The 18,022-nt window shown below is 38.4% G+C and overlaps 1 long non-coding RNA gene across 3 annotated transcripts in view; it reads left to right on the top strand.

Annotated features, from left to right (window-relative positions):
* Positions 1-18,022, top strand: part of LOC121028757 (uncharacterized) — a 360,230-nt gene that overhangs the window by 65,524 nt on the left and 276,684 nt on the right. Inside the window, exon 4 of one of the 3 annotated variants that reach the window (XR_005789419.1) lies at positions 17,591-17,684. The exons of the other annotated variants lie outside the window; for them this stretch is intronic. This is a non-coding gene — a long non-coding RNA (uncharacterized LOC121028757). The remainder of the gene's footprint in view (positions 1-17,590; positions 17,685-18,022) is intronic. 3 annotated transcript variants of the gene reach the window in all.

The following is an 18,022-nucleotide window of genomic DNA, read 5'->3' as shown; positions in this document are numbered from 1 at the left end:
CTACTTCTAACTTTTCCAGGGATCCCTATACCCTCAGGCTCCTCCCATGCTGCTAAGGGCTTCCAGCCATGTCTTTCCTTTCTGCCCAGACTTCTAGATCTGGACCTACTTTTCTTTCTGTCTCCTATCATGTGCACCTGCACCTGTTGAGGACCTCATTCCTAACATGTGCTTCTGACTTAGTTTTGGAACTGCTACCATTTAACTAGTAAAACAGAAATTTGAAGGTGTTATTTTCTTACTGATGTTTACTATCTCCAGTTTTAATTACAGTGATATAAATTGACTAACAACTCTGCTTTAGTGGTATAATATTAGAAAGTAGAGGAATACAACAGGAGTTCAGAAATCCTGTGATGAAGTCCACTGTCCTGTCTTCTGATCAGCTAAAGGATTTGCACAGCTCTCAAAATATGATTTTAGTACTGCAGCAAAAGTCTGTTCTGTGCAACCATTATATAATCAATGCCAGTTGTCAAATTGTAGGTTCAGGAATAGGCATTGGTCATGAAGGTGGTACAAGAGTGACTGGGCTATTGTCTGCAGTCGATATCCCCAGAATCCACCTTACTAGAATGAGAAGATTAGAATGTAACATGCTCTTTTTCCCACTTGTCAGTAGATGTTTAAGTATCTTAGTAAGGATATCATTTATCTTATTTCCACCTACTATTGTGTAATATGGTGGAAGCAATGCTGTATGTTCATGAAGACTCTTTTCTTTTTTCTTCTAGGCCTAAAACTAAACCACATTTTCCAGCTTCCTCTGAAGTTGGTTGAAGCCATATGACTCAGTTATGGCCAGCAGAATGTGGGCAGAAATGATGTCAGATACTGCTAGACCTAGCCCATAAACCTCTGGCGTATAGCTTCCTATTCCCTCCTTACCCTCATTAGACTGTGATATGAGCAAGATATGAACTCTCCTTATCACAGACATCCCCTCTACCCAAATATCAGTGGCTTGTTACAGCAGTTATCCCGTTTAACAAATGTATTTCCCTTGTGTCCGGGAAGGTTCAGTGAGTACCAGTGAGATAATTGGTACAGTCAATACCAGAACACAAATTTTAAAAATTAATCACCATGGGGTTTGGCTTCAAGGTAGATGTCAATTACACCCTCATTTCGAAGTAGATTTTTAGCATATTGTTGTTGAGAAATATGTTTTTCTTACCGTCTTCCTGTTTTCCTTCCTGGATAATAATGCCAAACATTCCTTGTGGGGCTGTGCTCTTTCCGCCCACCTTTGTGGCCTGATGGGACCCCACTGCTCTGTGTAGGACATTCTACATCTACTCAGTGGTTTTCATCGGAGTGAATTCAAAGAAAAGGAATGTGGTGATGCAGGCAGTAAAGTAATTTCAGCCCCTTGGGTTCCTTGGCCTTTCACACAGAGCATATGTCTTCAGCCAAAACACTTACGATTCAGACCCTGTATGAGTGTACAGCGTATGGGAGGAAGGGAATGACTTAAAACAGATGAGGGTTTTAAGTTCACCCTGTGCTCAACAGTTAAATTTAATTTAGAGACTTCTCAAAATCTTCCTGAAGTTACAAAAGGGCCATGAGAAATCAGCGTCTTTTTTTTGTGGTTGCAGATTTAATTCTGCAGTTCATGAAGCTGCGTCAAAGTGCTTGCGTAACAGTGCAAGCTGCCGCTGATGGAAATGAGGACAGATTCTTCTTTGTTGTTAAATACCTACAGTGATGCCACAAACATTCAGCCCCCACTGTTATGCTAGTTGTATGAGCCGTGATCCCTGCCCCCAAAGAATTCAAAGATGTGTGGTGAAACGTCTTTGAAAAACAAACGTCTTAGAAAGGAATATGCTAATGGTGGATCTGGTGCTTCAGAGGTTAAGCTTGAAAAAGCCCTTCTGTAGAAGGAAAGACTTGAGAGTCTCAGAAATACCCGGGTAGAATTACAGGACAGAGAGGGGTGCTGAAGGTTGGAGACACTTTCTGCTGAGATCACATTCCTTGCCTCTGTGTGGTCAGCACAAGCCTTTTTCAGCACCACAGAAAATCTGTTCCTAAATTGTTCCTCACAACTCAAATGTCACTTTAGGATTACATCCTGAGAGACAGCAAGTCGCTGAACCTCTTTATACCTACTTGATGTGCTGTACTATTTTTTTTCTTTAATAGCAAATAGTCTTGGGGTACCTGGGTGGCTCAGCTGGTTAAGCATCCAACTCTTGATTTCACCTCAGGTCATGATCTCATGGTTTGTGAGTCCAAGCCCCACGTCAGGCTCCGCACTGGCAGTGCAGAGTCTTTTTGGGATTCTCTCTCTCTCTCTCTCTCTCTCTCTCTTAATTTAGAGTCTCTCTCTAAATTAATAGACTTAAAAAAGTGCCAAATAGTCTAAACTTGGAAACTAGAAATGGGGTGTCCATCCCATAATTGGTTGGTAATGTGCCTTGGAACAAGTCCCTTCCTCACATTTGCATCTGTGAATTGGAGAATCTATTGTATGTAGGCACACACTAAATATGTATTGATCTGAAAACCCTAACTCCTTCATCATTTGTAAAAACATTTAAAATGGAAAAATCTCTATGGATAGCACTTCCTAACCTAGGAGTACATCAAACTCACCAAAGAAGATTGCCTTTCTTGTTCAGGTAGCACTTAACACAGCTATTTGTTCTTAGTTGCCTTTTTTTTTAAGATGGAATATACATGCGATAAAATACACAGGTATTAAGTGTACAGTCAATATATTTTGACAAATATATACACCCATGTAACTATCACCCCAATTCAGACATAGCGTTGCCATTACCCCAGAAGTTTCCCTTGTGCCCCCTTCCCAGTTAACCACCCACCCCACCCCCAACACTCATAGTCAAATACTCTTTGATTTCTGTCACCATCTAAATGGAATAAAATATACTTACTCCTTCATATGTGGCTTCTTTCACTCATAATGTCTGTGAAAATCAGTAATTCTTTCCTTTTTATTGTTTGTAGTATTCTGTTGGATGAATATACCTGCTATGGACTGAATTGTGTCCCTCAAAGTTCATATGTTGAAATGCTAATACCCATTGTTGTAGTTTTTGGAGAAAGGGCCTTTAGGAGGTAATTCAGGTTAAATGAGGTCATAAGGGTAGAGTCCTAATGTAATAGGATTAGTGTCCTTATAAGAAGAGGAAGAAAGGGGCACCTGGGTGACTTTGTGGTTAAGCATCCGATTTCGGCTCAGGTCATGATCTCACGGTTTGTGAGTTCCAGCCCCACCATCAGTCTCTCTGCTGTCAGTGCGGAGACTGGTTCGGATCATCTGTCCCCTCTCTCCCTGCCCCTCCCGTGCTGGTTCTCTCGCTTTCTCAAAATAAATAAACTTAAAAAAACTAAAAAAAAAAAAAAAGAAGGGGCATCTGGGTGGCTCAGTCAATTAAGTATCAAACTTTGGCTCAGGTCATGATCTCACAGTCCATGAGTCTGAGCCCTGCGTTGGGCTCTGTGCTGACAGCTCAGAGCCTGGTGCCTGTTTCAGATTCTGTGTCTCCCTCTCTCTCTGCCCCTTCCTTGCTCATGCTCTGTCTCTCTCTGTCTCAAAAATAGATAAACGTTAAAAGAAAAATTTTTTAATAAAAAAATTTTAAAAATCAAAAAAGAAGAGGAAGAAAGAGATCTCTCCCTCTCTGAGTACAAGCACCAAGGAAAGTCTATGTGAGGATAAAGTGAGAAGGCAGTTGTTTACAAGCCAGGAAGTAAGCTATTATCAGGATTGAATTGGTCAGAATCTTCTTGATATTGGACTTCCCAGCTTCCAGAATTGTGGGAAATACATTTCTGTTGTTTAAGTCACCAAGTCTATGGTATTTTGTTATTTGTAGAAATTTCAGCAAGTATTTATTCAAATATATTTCTGTCTCATTCTTTCCTCACTTTTCAGAACTCCAATTCTATGTATGTTCGACCTCTTCATATTTTCTCACACGTTATTGATGATTAGTTCTTTTTTTTAAATCTTACTCTGTTTCAGCTTGAGTAATTCCTATTGATCTATCTTGAAGTCTGTTCTTTCTTATGTAACATCCAAAATGCTATTAGCATACTCACTGAATTTATTTTATTATGTATATGTATGTTATATATGTGTGTATTATATGTATGTATATATATGTACGTATGTATGTGTTATATGTATATATATATTGAATTTTTCAACTAAAGAATTTCCATTTGGTTCTTTTTTAATAGTTTTGTTTCCTAAAATACCCCACCTATCATCTTGTATTCCTTATAAATTCTTGAATACATTCATAATATTTTTAAGTGTTTAATTCTTAAAACTGAGTCATCATGTATCTGTTTCCATTTGCTATATTTTCTCTTGATTATATGTCATACTTTCCTCCTTCCTATCCTCCTTATTGTATTCTGAACAATATGTAAAACAAAATTTTGTTGGAGACCATTATCTTAGTATTTTATATTGTTTATTTCATTTTTCTCTGTATGATAATTGTATGGTAGTTACAATAAGATAAAGTATTAGTAGTTTAGATTTCTCCTACAGTCAACTTTAGGTGGGGTTGGGTCACAGCTTTAATTAGATTGATTTCATCTGTGATTAACATAATTCCCTGAATTGGTTCAAGTTTATCATTTCCATCTGGCTATTTGTACATTAGAACTTTATTGAAAGACATAATGACTGTCTCTGTATACTTGAAAAAGTTCCAAAAATTCTTCCAATCACAGTTGCAGTTGGAATAAAAGTATCAACCACAGTGTAAACGTATTGAATATTCACCATGTTATGGGCATTGAACTATATTCTGGGAATGCAAAAAGCTATATGGACAGTCTTTGCCTCCAAGGTCATTAAAAAACTAGTTGTAGAAATAGGACAGATACCTAAAAAACTCATACAATGTGATAAAAATAGATTTTGCAATATGCTAAATGAGCAAGACCAGCAACAAATATAGTTCTGTGAAAGAAATATTCACAAAGAGCTCTGGTGATTAGAAGATACTTCATGTGGGAGATAAGACTTTAAGTGGGCCTAAAAGAAAATATAGGTAATTGAGGCAGGGTCAGGGAGACCTTTTTGAAAGAGAGCATGCCATGAACAAAACATGGTGCATATTTAAGAAGAGGAGAGAAGATTATGAAGTTTGGAAAATACCATACTTTGGAGGATCTATGAATTTGGTTTTATATAGGCATTAATGCAAAGCCAAAGAGCAGTTGTTAATGTGTAGTTGTGTAATCAGAACCATACTTTGAAATAATCACTCGTACAGAAAACTGTGAATAGTGGTAATGCCTTTTTGCCCTCACACCCATTTTGTATGCCTTTTCCCTGCTCAGTATCATAGTGGGGCTAATCCCACAGGCTGGATTCGGCAAGTAAGACTGAAGAGTGGGTAGAAAGAAAAGCCAGGTGTTTTCTCCACTTTTTTTCCTTAGATTTCTCCCACAACAGCTACCTCACTTCTTTGGCATCTCTTCTTAGCTCCCCCTAGGTGACCCTGGCCCCTGAGGCAGTGGTAGCACTGCCTCTTCCTTTTTCTCTCAGTTTGGGACCTTAGTAACTTCCTGAAAGCACTAATCACTGAGTTACCTCACTGAGCCCTAGTAAACTTCTCATCCTCTTCCATTACTGCTATAATGAAGTACCTGCATTAAGTTCCTTTATTTTATTGTTTTAAAAAAGTCTTATTTTTTAAGTAATCTTTACACACAACATGGGGTTCAAACTCACAAGCCTGAGATCAAGAGTTGCATGGTCTGTGGACTAAGCCAGCCAGGTGCCCCACTCCTTCTATTTTAAATAGCCATGTGGTTTCTATTTTCCTGATTAGGTCTGGTTAGATCTGGGGATATGATTATAAGTAACTTCACTTTATATATCTTATTTATCCTTCTGAGTTTTGAAAATTTTATGATACTACTTTACAATAAGAATAAATACAAAGTATTTTAATAAAATTCACTTGAATGCAGTATGTTAAGTGAATTGGCATTAGGAAATACTAGATAGAACTTACATAAGCCCTATGTATAAATAGTTCTATAAGTTTTCATTGTAGAAATTGAAAAGAAAAAAGATACTGGGTGGCTATACCAATAACAGAGGGAGTCATGAGAGCAATGATTCCAAACTAGGGGAGTATGTAAGAATTACCTGGAGAGCTTTTTATAAATATGCATGTTGGGTATCACCCCAGACCACCTAAATCAAATATCTGAGGCTGGGTCCAGGCATGACCACTTTGAATAACTCCTGAATGGTGCTTGTCCACTCCATCCTTATCCTTTATCCTCCCATTAGCACAGAGAAGCTTTAGACAGGAGGGAACCACTAGGGAGAAGAGCAGGCCCACTAGGGGAAAGGCCCAGAATAACTAGAGGTAACAGAGTAGGGAGTCAGAGAGGGAAAAATGAAAACTACAAGCCAAAATAACATATGCTAAATTTATGTCTAGAAATTAACATTTAATATAAAGATTTTATTAAAATATTTCATGTTTACCCTAACATACTAGCTCTACAAAAACAAAATTTTCAAATATATTAATGTAGCAGAGAACTTAGGGGAAAATTAGTTTTAAAGATAAAGGTTTTGTCTAACTGAATGCTGTCTAAAAATACCAAATAAAAGAAAGGGACTCCGTTTAGAGCAGTGTGATTTTCTAAACCACAAGAACTATGAGGAAGATCCAATAAACAACAGCATTTTAAATGCCAAATTAGAGTGAATAAATAAATGACCTTCCCATGGGAAAACTGGCTCCTTTGAAATTTTAGCAAATAGAGTTATAATTGCCAGATTTCCCTATTTATGGAAACTAAGCTTCATTAATATTGAACTTGCCAGTTATCTACATGAGCAACAGAGATCTTCACAAAAAGAGAGATTCGATAATTAGCATTTAACTCTTCATTAAAACATATGAATAGTAAGAAAAAAATCAACATAGTCTTAAATTCCACAAACATAAAAATTATCCTTTATTATCAGAACACTATGGGAAGTTCAATAGACATTTTACAGAAAGCATCTAATGAGTGAGCCCTATGTTTAATTGATATGAAAAATTGTATTATATTTAATAAGACACCCTAAACCCCATCTACAATCCTAACAAAAAATACTGGAATCTCTAAGCAAGACAAAGAAACAGTCTAATGAGTAGGTGTTCTTCATAGGGACTGACCCAAGGTTGAGCAAGCCTCTGAGATATGTATGCTATAGCTCTTCTTCCAGTGTGGCCTCCAACCCCCAAGGTCATTGTGAGGAACAGCTCCTTTCCCAATTAAACATGCATCGAGGCTCTGTTCCTCTCCACCATACACAACAGACACCCTGTGCATGTGCAGTGCCAGTGTGCATTATGAGGATGCTCCCATAGTGAAAGCCTCAAGATTGGGCCGGCAGGAGATAAAGCAGTCGTGGGAGAGACAGATTGGAGCCCATATGACTCTGCAGTGCCCTCAGAGAGGTGAGAATGAAGGAAACGGGAGATTTAGGTTAATCTAAGGCAGCGGTTCCCAAACTTGGTCAGGTGCCAAAAACCCCTATTGGTCTGTTTAATTCTAACATATAAGCTGGGATCTACTTTACCAGCAGAAGATCAGACCGTGTTACAGACATACATTTTATGTGTACACGTAAATACATATACATAATACAGAATTATTTTTACCATCTGGTGAAACAAGTTGTACACTAAGAACAAGGGACTATTTCTCAGTTTTCCTATTAACATTTCTCAGCTTGTTCATTTTGTCATCTGCTAGTGTTCACAACCAGGCAAGACGTCACAAGTGCCAGTGGTTTGAGAAATAAATTATGAGAGAAAAACATAAAATCAAGATCATCCATTAAGTTACATTTTTTCAGAGAATTTGAAAAAAGGCTGCTGTAATTATATTTTAGTGGAAATTAGCTTGGTCCACCATGAGAAACACCCACAACATGCTAAGACTCTTGGACTGTAAACAACTGAAACCTACTTGAGCTAGCCAAAACAAAAGGGGGAAATCACAAAAGGATACAAGGGTATCTTTTAGGATACAAGGGCAGCAATGAAGTAAAGATTCACAAATTGCTAGAACCAAAAACTGCAAAGCCAGGAGGAATCTGTCTCCATCTGTTACCACTGTTTTCTCTGCCTGTCTGATTCTTCTCTCTCTCTCTCTCTCTCTCTCTCTCTCTCTCTCTCCCCTCCCTCCCTCCCTCCCTCCCTCCCTTCTTCCTTCTCCTCCTCCGAACACACACACATACACAATACATTCATTAGCGGTAGTGTGTTGGGAATTTCACAACTCCCAAGGTTATCAGAGATAAGATCTGTTGTTTGCTACAAGGGTAAATGTGTGCCTGGTTCACTACATTCACATATTTAATCATTTTCTGAACTCTACTTTGGGACTGCCTTCCAATGGACCCCTGAGAAACAGTAGAATATATGTTATTTTATTCATGATCATCAAATCCTTTATCTTTTGTGCAAATTGCTTTTGTTAAAAAATGCTTCAGCTCTGCATTTTTGAGGTTATGATGATGGCAGTGGAAATAAGCTAAGGCCTTGTTCTTATGCATTTGTTAGGAAGGTACGAACCAGATGCAGAATTCAGCTCTGTGAGCAACTAGGATTCCAGATTGCCTTACAGGGTAGCTGAGGGAGCTGCTGTTTTCCCCTCAGTGATGGTAGCTCCTCAGAACAGCAGCTCGTAGCCCCTAGTATCCTCTAATACGGGACTCCCACACTTGGACTTTCCTATCAGCAGACAAAAGCTATGTCCTCAGGACAGGACTTAGAAGCCAGGTGAGTGATGTCTAATGCCTGGAGGAGGGAGCCAGGCAGCCATATAGAGCTGGCTCAGCCTGCAGAGCCCAGGGCGAAGGATTACACTGCTTCTGTGGCTCCAGACTTGTCCATATTCACAAAGAGTCTCAAGTGAAAGGGTGACCTGATGTTGAACACTATAATCCATCCAGTTGGCACTGTCACATCTAACTTACCTGTGAGCACTGAGCTGCCCAAGCAGATTAGGCAGCTGTCATGCACTGTAGATGAGGAAAGCTCCAGTCATTGATGAGACCTGTGACTTTTCTATATTTCCAAAGAGAGTTGTCCTGCTTTGCTGTGGGTTTATTTTGGCTGGGGGGAGAAAGTGATAAAAAGATGATTGAAATGTGAAAACTAACAAATGGCTGTTTCGTACAGAAGGGAAATAACTTAGATGATACTTCAGGCATATGTCAGGTGACTCCTGACTAGATTGTATAAGTGGTCAGTATAGCAGATGCCTTTGGGTAGAATTGAAAGATTCTAGATGCTCTTGCTCATGTGTGCATACCTTATGATATCGATGTGTGAAGCACAGCTGCTTGACTGGTTTCACACAGTGCCATGTCCCTTGTCACATTTCCTGAATGCCCCAGGTTATAAATATCATTGGGGGTTTCCCACTTGAATCCTGGTGGGTAAGAATCCTGATTCTCTTTGTAACTGCAGAACCTCTTCAGGCCAGCTTTATTTATGCCCAGGCACACTGAGGTGTGTGATGTAATAGGCCAGAAAATCCCACATGCCTAAAAACATTTCCACATCAAGTCTGTCACATGCCTGAAGTTCCTGCATATCTCTCTTCCTTTGTGGTAATGCTTCTGGAGCCTCATTCTTTCTGTCCCCAATGGAATCACCCCCCACCACCACTTCCCTGGGCTATTTCAATCACTTCTCAGCTCAGTCTCTGCTTCCAGTCTTTCCCCCAGACTAATCTATTCCAGAACATGCTGTTAGAGGTGCCTCTTCAGACACATTTCTGGTATTGTAACACCCTTGCTTAAGAACAGTCATCTGCCAGCGGCCTGCTAAGTGCCAGTTTGTGCACAAAACCTTTTGAAAAAAAAATGCTTATTTATTATTTTTGAGAGAGGTGCACATGAGTGGGGGAGGGGCAAAGAGAGAGGGGGACAGAAGATCCAAATTGGGTTCCATGCTGACAGTAGAGAGCCCAATACTGGGCTTGAACTCACAAATGGTGAGATCATGACCTGAGCCAAAGTCAGATGCTCAGCCAACTGAGCCATCCAGGCGACCATGTGCACAAAACCTTCTATCTGGTGTTCAAGGCCCTTGTCAATGTGATGGTAGCATTACTCTACACTGTTTTCTCTCAATGCTCCCGAGCACTTACATGTACACTCCAAATAAAGTTTATTATTTTTATTTCTGCAGTACATTCTACATTTACTTGTACATCTTTGTTTGTCTTGTTTCCTTGCCTCGGCCCCACCCCAGAGTCTTTGACTTTTGAACTCCCATTGATCCTTCAAGGCCAATAGCATCAAACACCATTTCCTGAGAGCTAGTAATTTGATACTGTATGTTTTGCCCTTTGCAAATAATTAAAACTTGTTTAGCTGTAAGAATGCAAAATATTATTTACAAATTCTCTAATCTGGGAAGTTGTATTAAATTGCTAGGGATGCCTTAACAAAGTGCCACAAACCAAGTGACTTAAACAACAAATATTTATTGTCTCACAGTTCTGGAAGCTAGAAGACCTAGTTTAGCAAGGCTATTCTACCTCTGAAAGGTGTTAGGGAAGGATAAATTCCAGGCTTCTCTTCTAGCTTCTGGTAATTCCTTGCCTTGTGGCACCATAATTCCAGTCTTCACACAGCATTCTCTGTGTCTATCTCAGTGTCCACATATCCCCCTTTGTCTAAAGGAGTTGTCCAGTTGGGTTAGAGCTCACCCTAATGACCTCATTTTAATTTGACAACCTCTCTAAAGATCTTACTTCCAAATGAGGTCATATTCTAAGGTACTGGGATTAGAATTCCAAGACATCTTTTTTTACAAGACATAATTAAACATATAATAAATGTGGATGAATGATGTAACTTTGGTCAGTGTTTTGGCCAAAAGAAAGGTCTTAGGTTGTGAGAGACCATCCTTTTACCACCAAAACCAGAGTCATAAAAATGCAGGCAGAAGACTTTGTTGACCCAGCAGTCAGCAGGCCAGGGACATGGCACCTGCATATCAATTTATACACTCACCACATCTCAAGATGTGAAGGATTTTCCTTTTCTGCCTGCAGATTCAATAAGACAAAGCTTTCTGCTAAAGACGAAACATTGTAAGAGTAGACCTTTCAAAAGCTATCCTAAAGAAGACCGAGAAAGTCTGTAGCATCACCTGACTCCATACTTTGAGCATACTCAGTGATACTCATAAAACAGTATCACATTCAGGTGGCCTAGCACTATTGGTCTCAACCTGGCCACACATTAGAATCAAATGCTGATGTTTTGCCCCTCTACCTGCTCCAGACACTAAGAGTGTGGGATGGGGGCACCTGGATGGCTCAGTAGGTTAAGCATCCAGCTTCAGCTCAGGTCATGATCTCATGGTTGGTGAGTTCGAGGCCTGCATCGGGCTCTGTGCTGACAGCTCAGATCCTGGAGCCTGCTTCGGATCCTGCCTCTCTCTCTCTCTCTCTCTCTCTCTCTCTCTGCCCCTCCTCTGTTCACACTCTGTCAGTCTTTCCTTCAAAAATAAATAAATATTAAAAAACTTTAAAAAAAGATCATGGGATGGGTTCCGGTTTGGGATGAAGCCAGGCTTGAGAATCAATGTCTAGAGGCCATAGATGCTAGGGTAAGATGGTCCTTAATACTTCAGTATTTACAGCAGTGCCCATCTATGGCTATGAGTGAAAAATGACCCTTTGTAGCATTTGGATAATTTAGTCAAGAATAAGCATCTACAGTAATTTTTCTCAGCATCCGTAATAGCACTTTGTCCAAGTTGTCAAGGCCAGGATGTATTCTTTAGGATTTCTGAGGTAATCATGAGGCCCTAGGTTGTAAAAATAAATTCCTTACTGGTTGAGCTTTCCATTCAACATAGTGCAGTATCTCCTTTGTCTCTTAAGAACTAACTGAAATCAACAGAAATCATTGCTCCAAGCATTCTTATCTTAGTAAAAATTCTCAAAATGTTCATTGAATACACAGATAAATTACAAGCTTATAAGAGGGAGAGATTATATCAAGTCACTTTAAAGCTGAAAGTGTTTATTTTGCTCTATGGGAAGGGAATGAAGTAGCTCTTGAGCATGTAACCAAATAAAGTATCTCAGAACCAGTGGCCCACACCAGAAAAATTACATGTTTTTGATCATTGGTAACTTATTGGTAACTTTGTTATTTGGTAAAACCTTGTGAAGTTTATAAACTCATCCTGAAGTCATGATTATTAAATTTTGGCATAACCCATATTCAACTCTGGTGCTTCTCAAAAGTACAAATCCCCAGGCCCTAGCTTCCTAATCCCAAGGTTTAGGTATTGATCCCCTTCATTGGACTGCAAGCTCCATGAGAACTAGAACTATGCTTTATCCTTCCCTCAGCCAAAGTAATGAGAATGAGGTCAAGCATGTAAAAGGTACTCGAGGAGTGTTTGATATGAAGGCAGTCACTCCATTCCTTTCTGTTCTTGCTAGAACCAGGGAAGGGGAAGAAGTGGGAATGAGCCAACTGAGTCAGCATTTGGTACTCTGGACCTGTCTTAAAAGATAAAAGTGCAGAGAATCAAGAGTGAGTGGTGTTGCCAGATCAGTCAATCACAGGTGACTGGACAGTGAAGAACACCTCCTCTGGAGAAACCTAGCAAACTAGCTCTACTTTAATTACTTTATGTGTGTGTGTGTATTGGTGTTTTATTCTAAACTGTGTTTTTAATAATTAATAGGAGAAAATATATGATGTCACAGTTTCTTTCTAGACACTTTTTCATCTACATACATTAGTTCATTGATTAGTAAACTGCCTAGTTGACAGTATGTTGGTGTTTTTGTTACATGTTTCTCAGAATTCACAAGAGATACAAAGAAAAGAAACTGATTCTCTTTTCTGGCCATAGCACCTGGTAACCCAGAATCTGTTTTCATAAATCTGACACTGAAATCTCACAAAAGGATGCCCCTTGCACATTCATATATTAAGTTAACTGAAGGTGTAGACAGCTGAACAAGTATTTCATATGCCTGGAGAACTGTGCATCAGTCCCATTGTTTTGGGTGCCTTCCAGTTCATTTAGAAACATCCTTCAGTGATTATAAAATGGAGTAACGATTTTGCAACAATTAAAGACTATCTTGTTGATAATTCAACAACAACTCGTGATTGTTTAAAATGTGTTTATAAATTGAATTCATGAGATAACCAAGACTTTTATAGAATGTTATATGGTTATAAAGAAAATTTTTGAGGATTTAAACCTATTAATCATTTAGAAATAGGTTCTACTACTTACGAATTAAAAGTAAGAATCAAGGCACCTGGGTGGCTCACTTGGTTAAGTGTCTGACTCTTCGTTTTGGCTCAGGTCATGATCTCACAGTTGGTGAGATTGAGCCTTGCATTGATTGGGCTCTGTGCTGATAATGTGGAGCCTGCTTGGGATTCTCTTTCTCCCTCTCTCTGTCCTTCCCCCACTTGTTCTTGCTCTCTCTCTTTCTCTGTCAAAAATAAGTAAACTTAAGAAAAAAAATTTTAATTAAGAATTTTAAAAAAAGACCAAATTTCCCTCCAACAGTTTCAAACTAGAAACTACTTCTGAGGAGCCAAGACACTGTTTATATTTAAAAATTATTTCAAAAGAATTTAAAGATCAAATTATTTACCAAATCCAAATTGCTTCTTCCCTTCTCCAGTGCCCTTTTATACTCACCAGAATTTATAAATTTCTGCTATAATTTAATTTTCCATGGTAACTTTTGAAGTTGTTAGTATATAAAGATCTGACATTCTGCTTCATACAGCATAAACTGAATCACATTGAGAAATTCTCCGTTTTCAACTACTCAATGCATTTTTAATGGAAAAATATTTTATTGATATCTAAGTTCAGAGATAGTTCACTTATTATAGGGCTTAAGAGAAGTTCAATAAACTCTGATACTGTGACTGTGAAAGCTTCAATCTAATTATTCATTCATGGCTAAAATAACATTTAAGACATTTACCTGATTTCTGTATTTTCAGCATGAACTGGCTGAATTATCTTTTCATAATTAATAATAAGCTAAAGAGATGTCATCAAGTCAAGAATTCATGTTGTTGCCTGACTCAGGGTGAAAAAAAGTCTATGTAAAAAGTTTCAGAACAAAATAATAGTAAAACACAGATACTGTTTCATATTATGTTTTTTAAATACAGATTTTTATTTTAATTCCAATGTAGTTAACATACCATGTTCTATTAGTTTCAGGTGTATAGTGTAGCAATTTGACCATTCTGTGCATTACTCAGTGCTCCTCATGGGAAGTGTACTCTTAATCCCCATCACGTATTTAACCCATATCTGCCCACCCCCCACCTCTCCTCTGATAGTTATCAGTTTGTCCTTTACAGTTAAGAGTCTGTTTTGGGGGTTTTCCCTTTTTTCTTTTTTTGTTTCGTTTCTTAAATTCTACATATTAGTGAAATCATATGCTTTCTCTATCTGACTTATTTCACTTAGCATAAACCTCATATTACATCAAATGTAATGCTGCTCTGGTGGTTGTGAAACTTGTCAATTTTTCATCACCACGAACACAACCATCACAGAAACCATATTTTGCCACTTCAGGCTATTTCCTGAAATACATAGTGATTATTTAGGGATCCACGGAAACCTATTCCTACTTCATTCTCATCCTTCTCCTGAGGGAAAAGACTGATCTAGACAAAGGCAAGAGAGCCTCAGGCTTTGTGGGAATCTTGGAGAGAATTGTGACCTCCTGGCAGCATGAATGACTGAAGATAATCAGTCTCCTGCTTACCACAAAGTGGTGGATTCTGAGAGAGGTTGACTCAGAAACATATCTGGACCCCAGAGAGGAAGATCACATATAGTCTCCCATAAATGTCCTGTCCTTGCTGGAATAGGTATTGTTGAAAACATCTGAGAGTGCAAACTTTATATGACAAAATGACTACACTTCACAATGTTTCAAAATTTTGAAAGTTATAACCATTTCACTAAATTCTTTTTTTAAATAATTTTTTAATGTTTTTTATTTTGGGGAGATAGAGTGGGGGAGGGGCAGAGAGAGAGGGAGACACAGAATCTGAAGCAGGCTCCAGGCTCTGAGCTGTCGGCACAGAGCACAACACAGGGCTCGAACCCCCAAAGTGCAGGATCATGACCTGGGCAGAAGTCAGATGGTTCAACCGACTGAGCCACCCAGGTGCCCCACTAAATTCTTGATGATACCTTAGAAGAATCAAGAAAAAGTTTGTGTGAGGGTCACAGTTTGTCCTTGAGTCAGAGTAGAAAGTAAATGTTTAAATATCTCTTTAAGACCCTTATTGGAATGCATGCATTAACTCACACAGCCTCATTTTCTAGTTTGGAGAGCATCACAGGTGGCTTTCTGTGTATCTTCTGAGTTCTTGTTTCTCTTTTGGGCCCCACCTTTGTTGGATGATAATTTTTTGAAATCAAGAGTGAAAAGAAAGAATGAAATCTGTGATGTTCACCCCTTTATATATTTCCAAACCTGCAGTAAGTAAGTGAGTGAATTCTTCTCCAATGGAATTTAGTATAAGCTACAGAGACGGAATAAAAGAAATTACCATAAAACATAAGGTCAGAGAGGTAAATGCATTGCATCACAGCCACTGGGATTTGTATTTTATTATTTACAGGAAAAAGGAAAACTCATGATAAATGGATTCTTTTCCTCATGCAAAAGGAAAATGTGATATGTGAGCATGTGATAGAAGAGAATTATCTAATGTCCTCAACTCTTCCCTGCATGTATTGTAGGTCTTGACACACTTGAGCTAAACAGTTTATCCCTGTAGGAGCACCCATTCTATGAAGTTTTGTTCTCTCCTATTACAGAACCAGAATGGTAACAATAGTGTACATCACCTGGTCAGGTTATTTTTCCTTAGCAGTACTTAAGGAGTCCTTTAATTCAGTACTTACTATGAGGGCAAGAAAACTGTATTTAAATGAGAACTAAATTACCTCTATTGGTGAGAAATACATAGTATCCTAATAGTTCATACATAGATAATAAGGAGGGAGCAAGGGAGGGAGGAAGAGAGAGAGAGAGAGAGAGAGAGAGAGAAATAATACTGTCACAACTAGGTAATTAAAGATTAGATTTAGGCATTACTGTTGATTGCTCTAATGTTAATTCTCAATCTTGCCCCATTTGTGGAGTGTTGAAGCCCTTAGCCCAGGATTCTTTTTTTTTTAACTGAGATATAATTGACTTGCAACATCGTATTAGTTTCAAGTGTACAACATGTGATGATTCAATATGTTGCAAAATGATCTCCACAATAAGTCTAGTTAATATCCATCATTACAAATTGTAACATAGTTACAAATTTTTTCTTGTGATGGGAACTTTTAAGATCTACTCTCTTAGCAACTGTCAGGTATACAATATGATATTAATAACTGTAGTTACCATGCTGTATATTACATCCCCAGAGCTTATTTATTTTATAACTAAAAGTTTGTACCTTTTTGTCCACAGCCCCCACCCAAGAGGTCTGTAGATAGAATTCAGAGATCCATAATCTTAGATGGGGAAAAAAATTTCATCTTCATTTTCAGTAACCTCTAAAGAAGTTTAGCATTTCCTTCAATTACAATAGTAGGCAACAAGCTATAGTTGTAGTATGAGCAGACCTGTGACGTTGTTACCAATGTGCTAGAAATCACATATATTTCATATACATTCTAGGTATTGCTGTTATCTTGAAATACTGTTTATTGTCAGCATTACTTTAAAATCATGTATTTATTAGGTGCATCATGAAATTTTTGTTATTTTCTCTATTAATAAAGAAGCATATATATTGCTATTTTATAAATGTTTAGTTTAATAACTGTATTCCTAAATAATTTTGATTGAAAACCCAATGTGTTTTTTGATGCATTTTAAAATATTCTCAGAAGGGGTCCATAGGTTTCACCAGACTGCCAGAGGAGTCCATTGCACAAAAGAAATTCAGAACCTCTGCCTGAAGTGCAGTGATTCACACTGTTGTCTTTATCTGACAAAGTGGGTGGTTTTATCTCTAATACACTCTCTGTGTTTTATGTTTCTGTGTCCCAAACATTTATTCATGAAACATTTATTGATCCTTTATGTATCAGGCACTGTTCTAGATGCCGAGGATTCAAAAGTGAGTAATATAAACAAGGCCCTTGCCTTGAAGGAGTATAATTCTAGTGGGAAGACACAGGAAATAGACAAGTGAATAAACCTAGTACTTTCAAATTGAGAAAAGTTACATAAAGGAAATAAACAATGTTAAGTAAGTGGGACAGAGTGAAGGTATCAGGAAATTGTCTCTTCAGAGAGGTGGGGGAAATGTATTCCAGGCAGAAGAAAGAGCAAATGCAAATGTACCAAGACTGCAAAATTCCAATGTATTTTTCCTTTATTACTGCCACTAATGACCATGCTGTGTTAAAAGAAATAGGATTTTGGCCTTATGGTATCCATTCACCCTCTTTCCTTTAACAGTTCCCCATTCTGTTTTGAGTATCTGTTCTCCTCCCCTTCTCAATCCACACAGGTAATGGCAGAACTGACTCCACACCAAACTCCATAGATGTCATGGGCATAGGCACAGCCATCCAGAACTTCAGATTCTGCTGGCCACAGAGATGGTGAGATGCCATGAAACTCTTAGTGAAACTTCTGTAGTTCAAGTTGAGCATAATGAGAGGAAATAGTTGCTATAACCTCCTGGAAACCCATGAAGCCAAAGAATGAGTCCAACACATTACAGAAAACAGAGCCAAGCCCAGAGGTAGAGAGACTGGGTCCTGGTATCCCTGCTAAGTAAAGCCTTGTCTGAAAACAGATTTGCCTGGAATGGCTGCTTACATCAGCAAATACATTTCCTCTTGACTTGAATCAGTTTGGGTTGGGTTTTCAGTCATAATACAAACAGTCCTGATACCTGATAATCACTGAAAACAAATTCATTCCCAGATTTGTTAAA

The sequence above is a fragment of the Herpailurus yagouaroundi genome, unplaced genomic scaffold (genome assembly GCF_014898765.1).
Source record: "Herpailurus yagouaroundi ecotype Mexico unplaced genomic scaffold, PumYag 100, whole genome shotgun sequence".
NCBI classification, from domain to species: Eukaryota; Metazoa; Chordata; class Mammalia; order Carnivora; family Felidae; genus Herpailurus; species Herpailurus yagouaroundi.
Note: the sequence above shows the minus strand (reverse complement) of the source record. Positions and strands in the feature narration are given on the sequence as shown.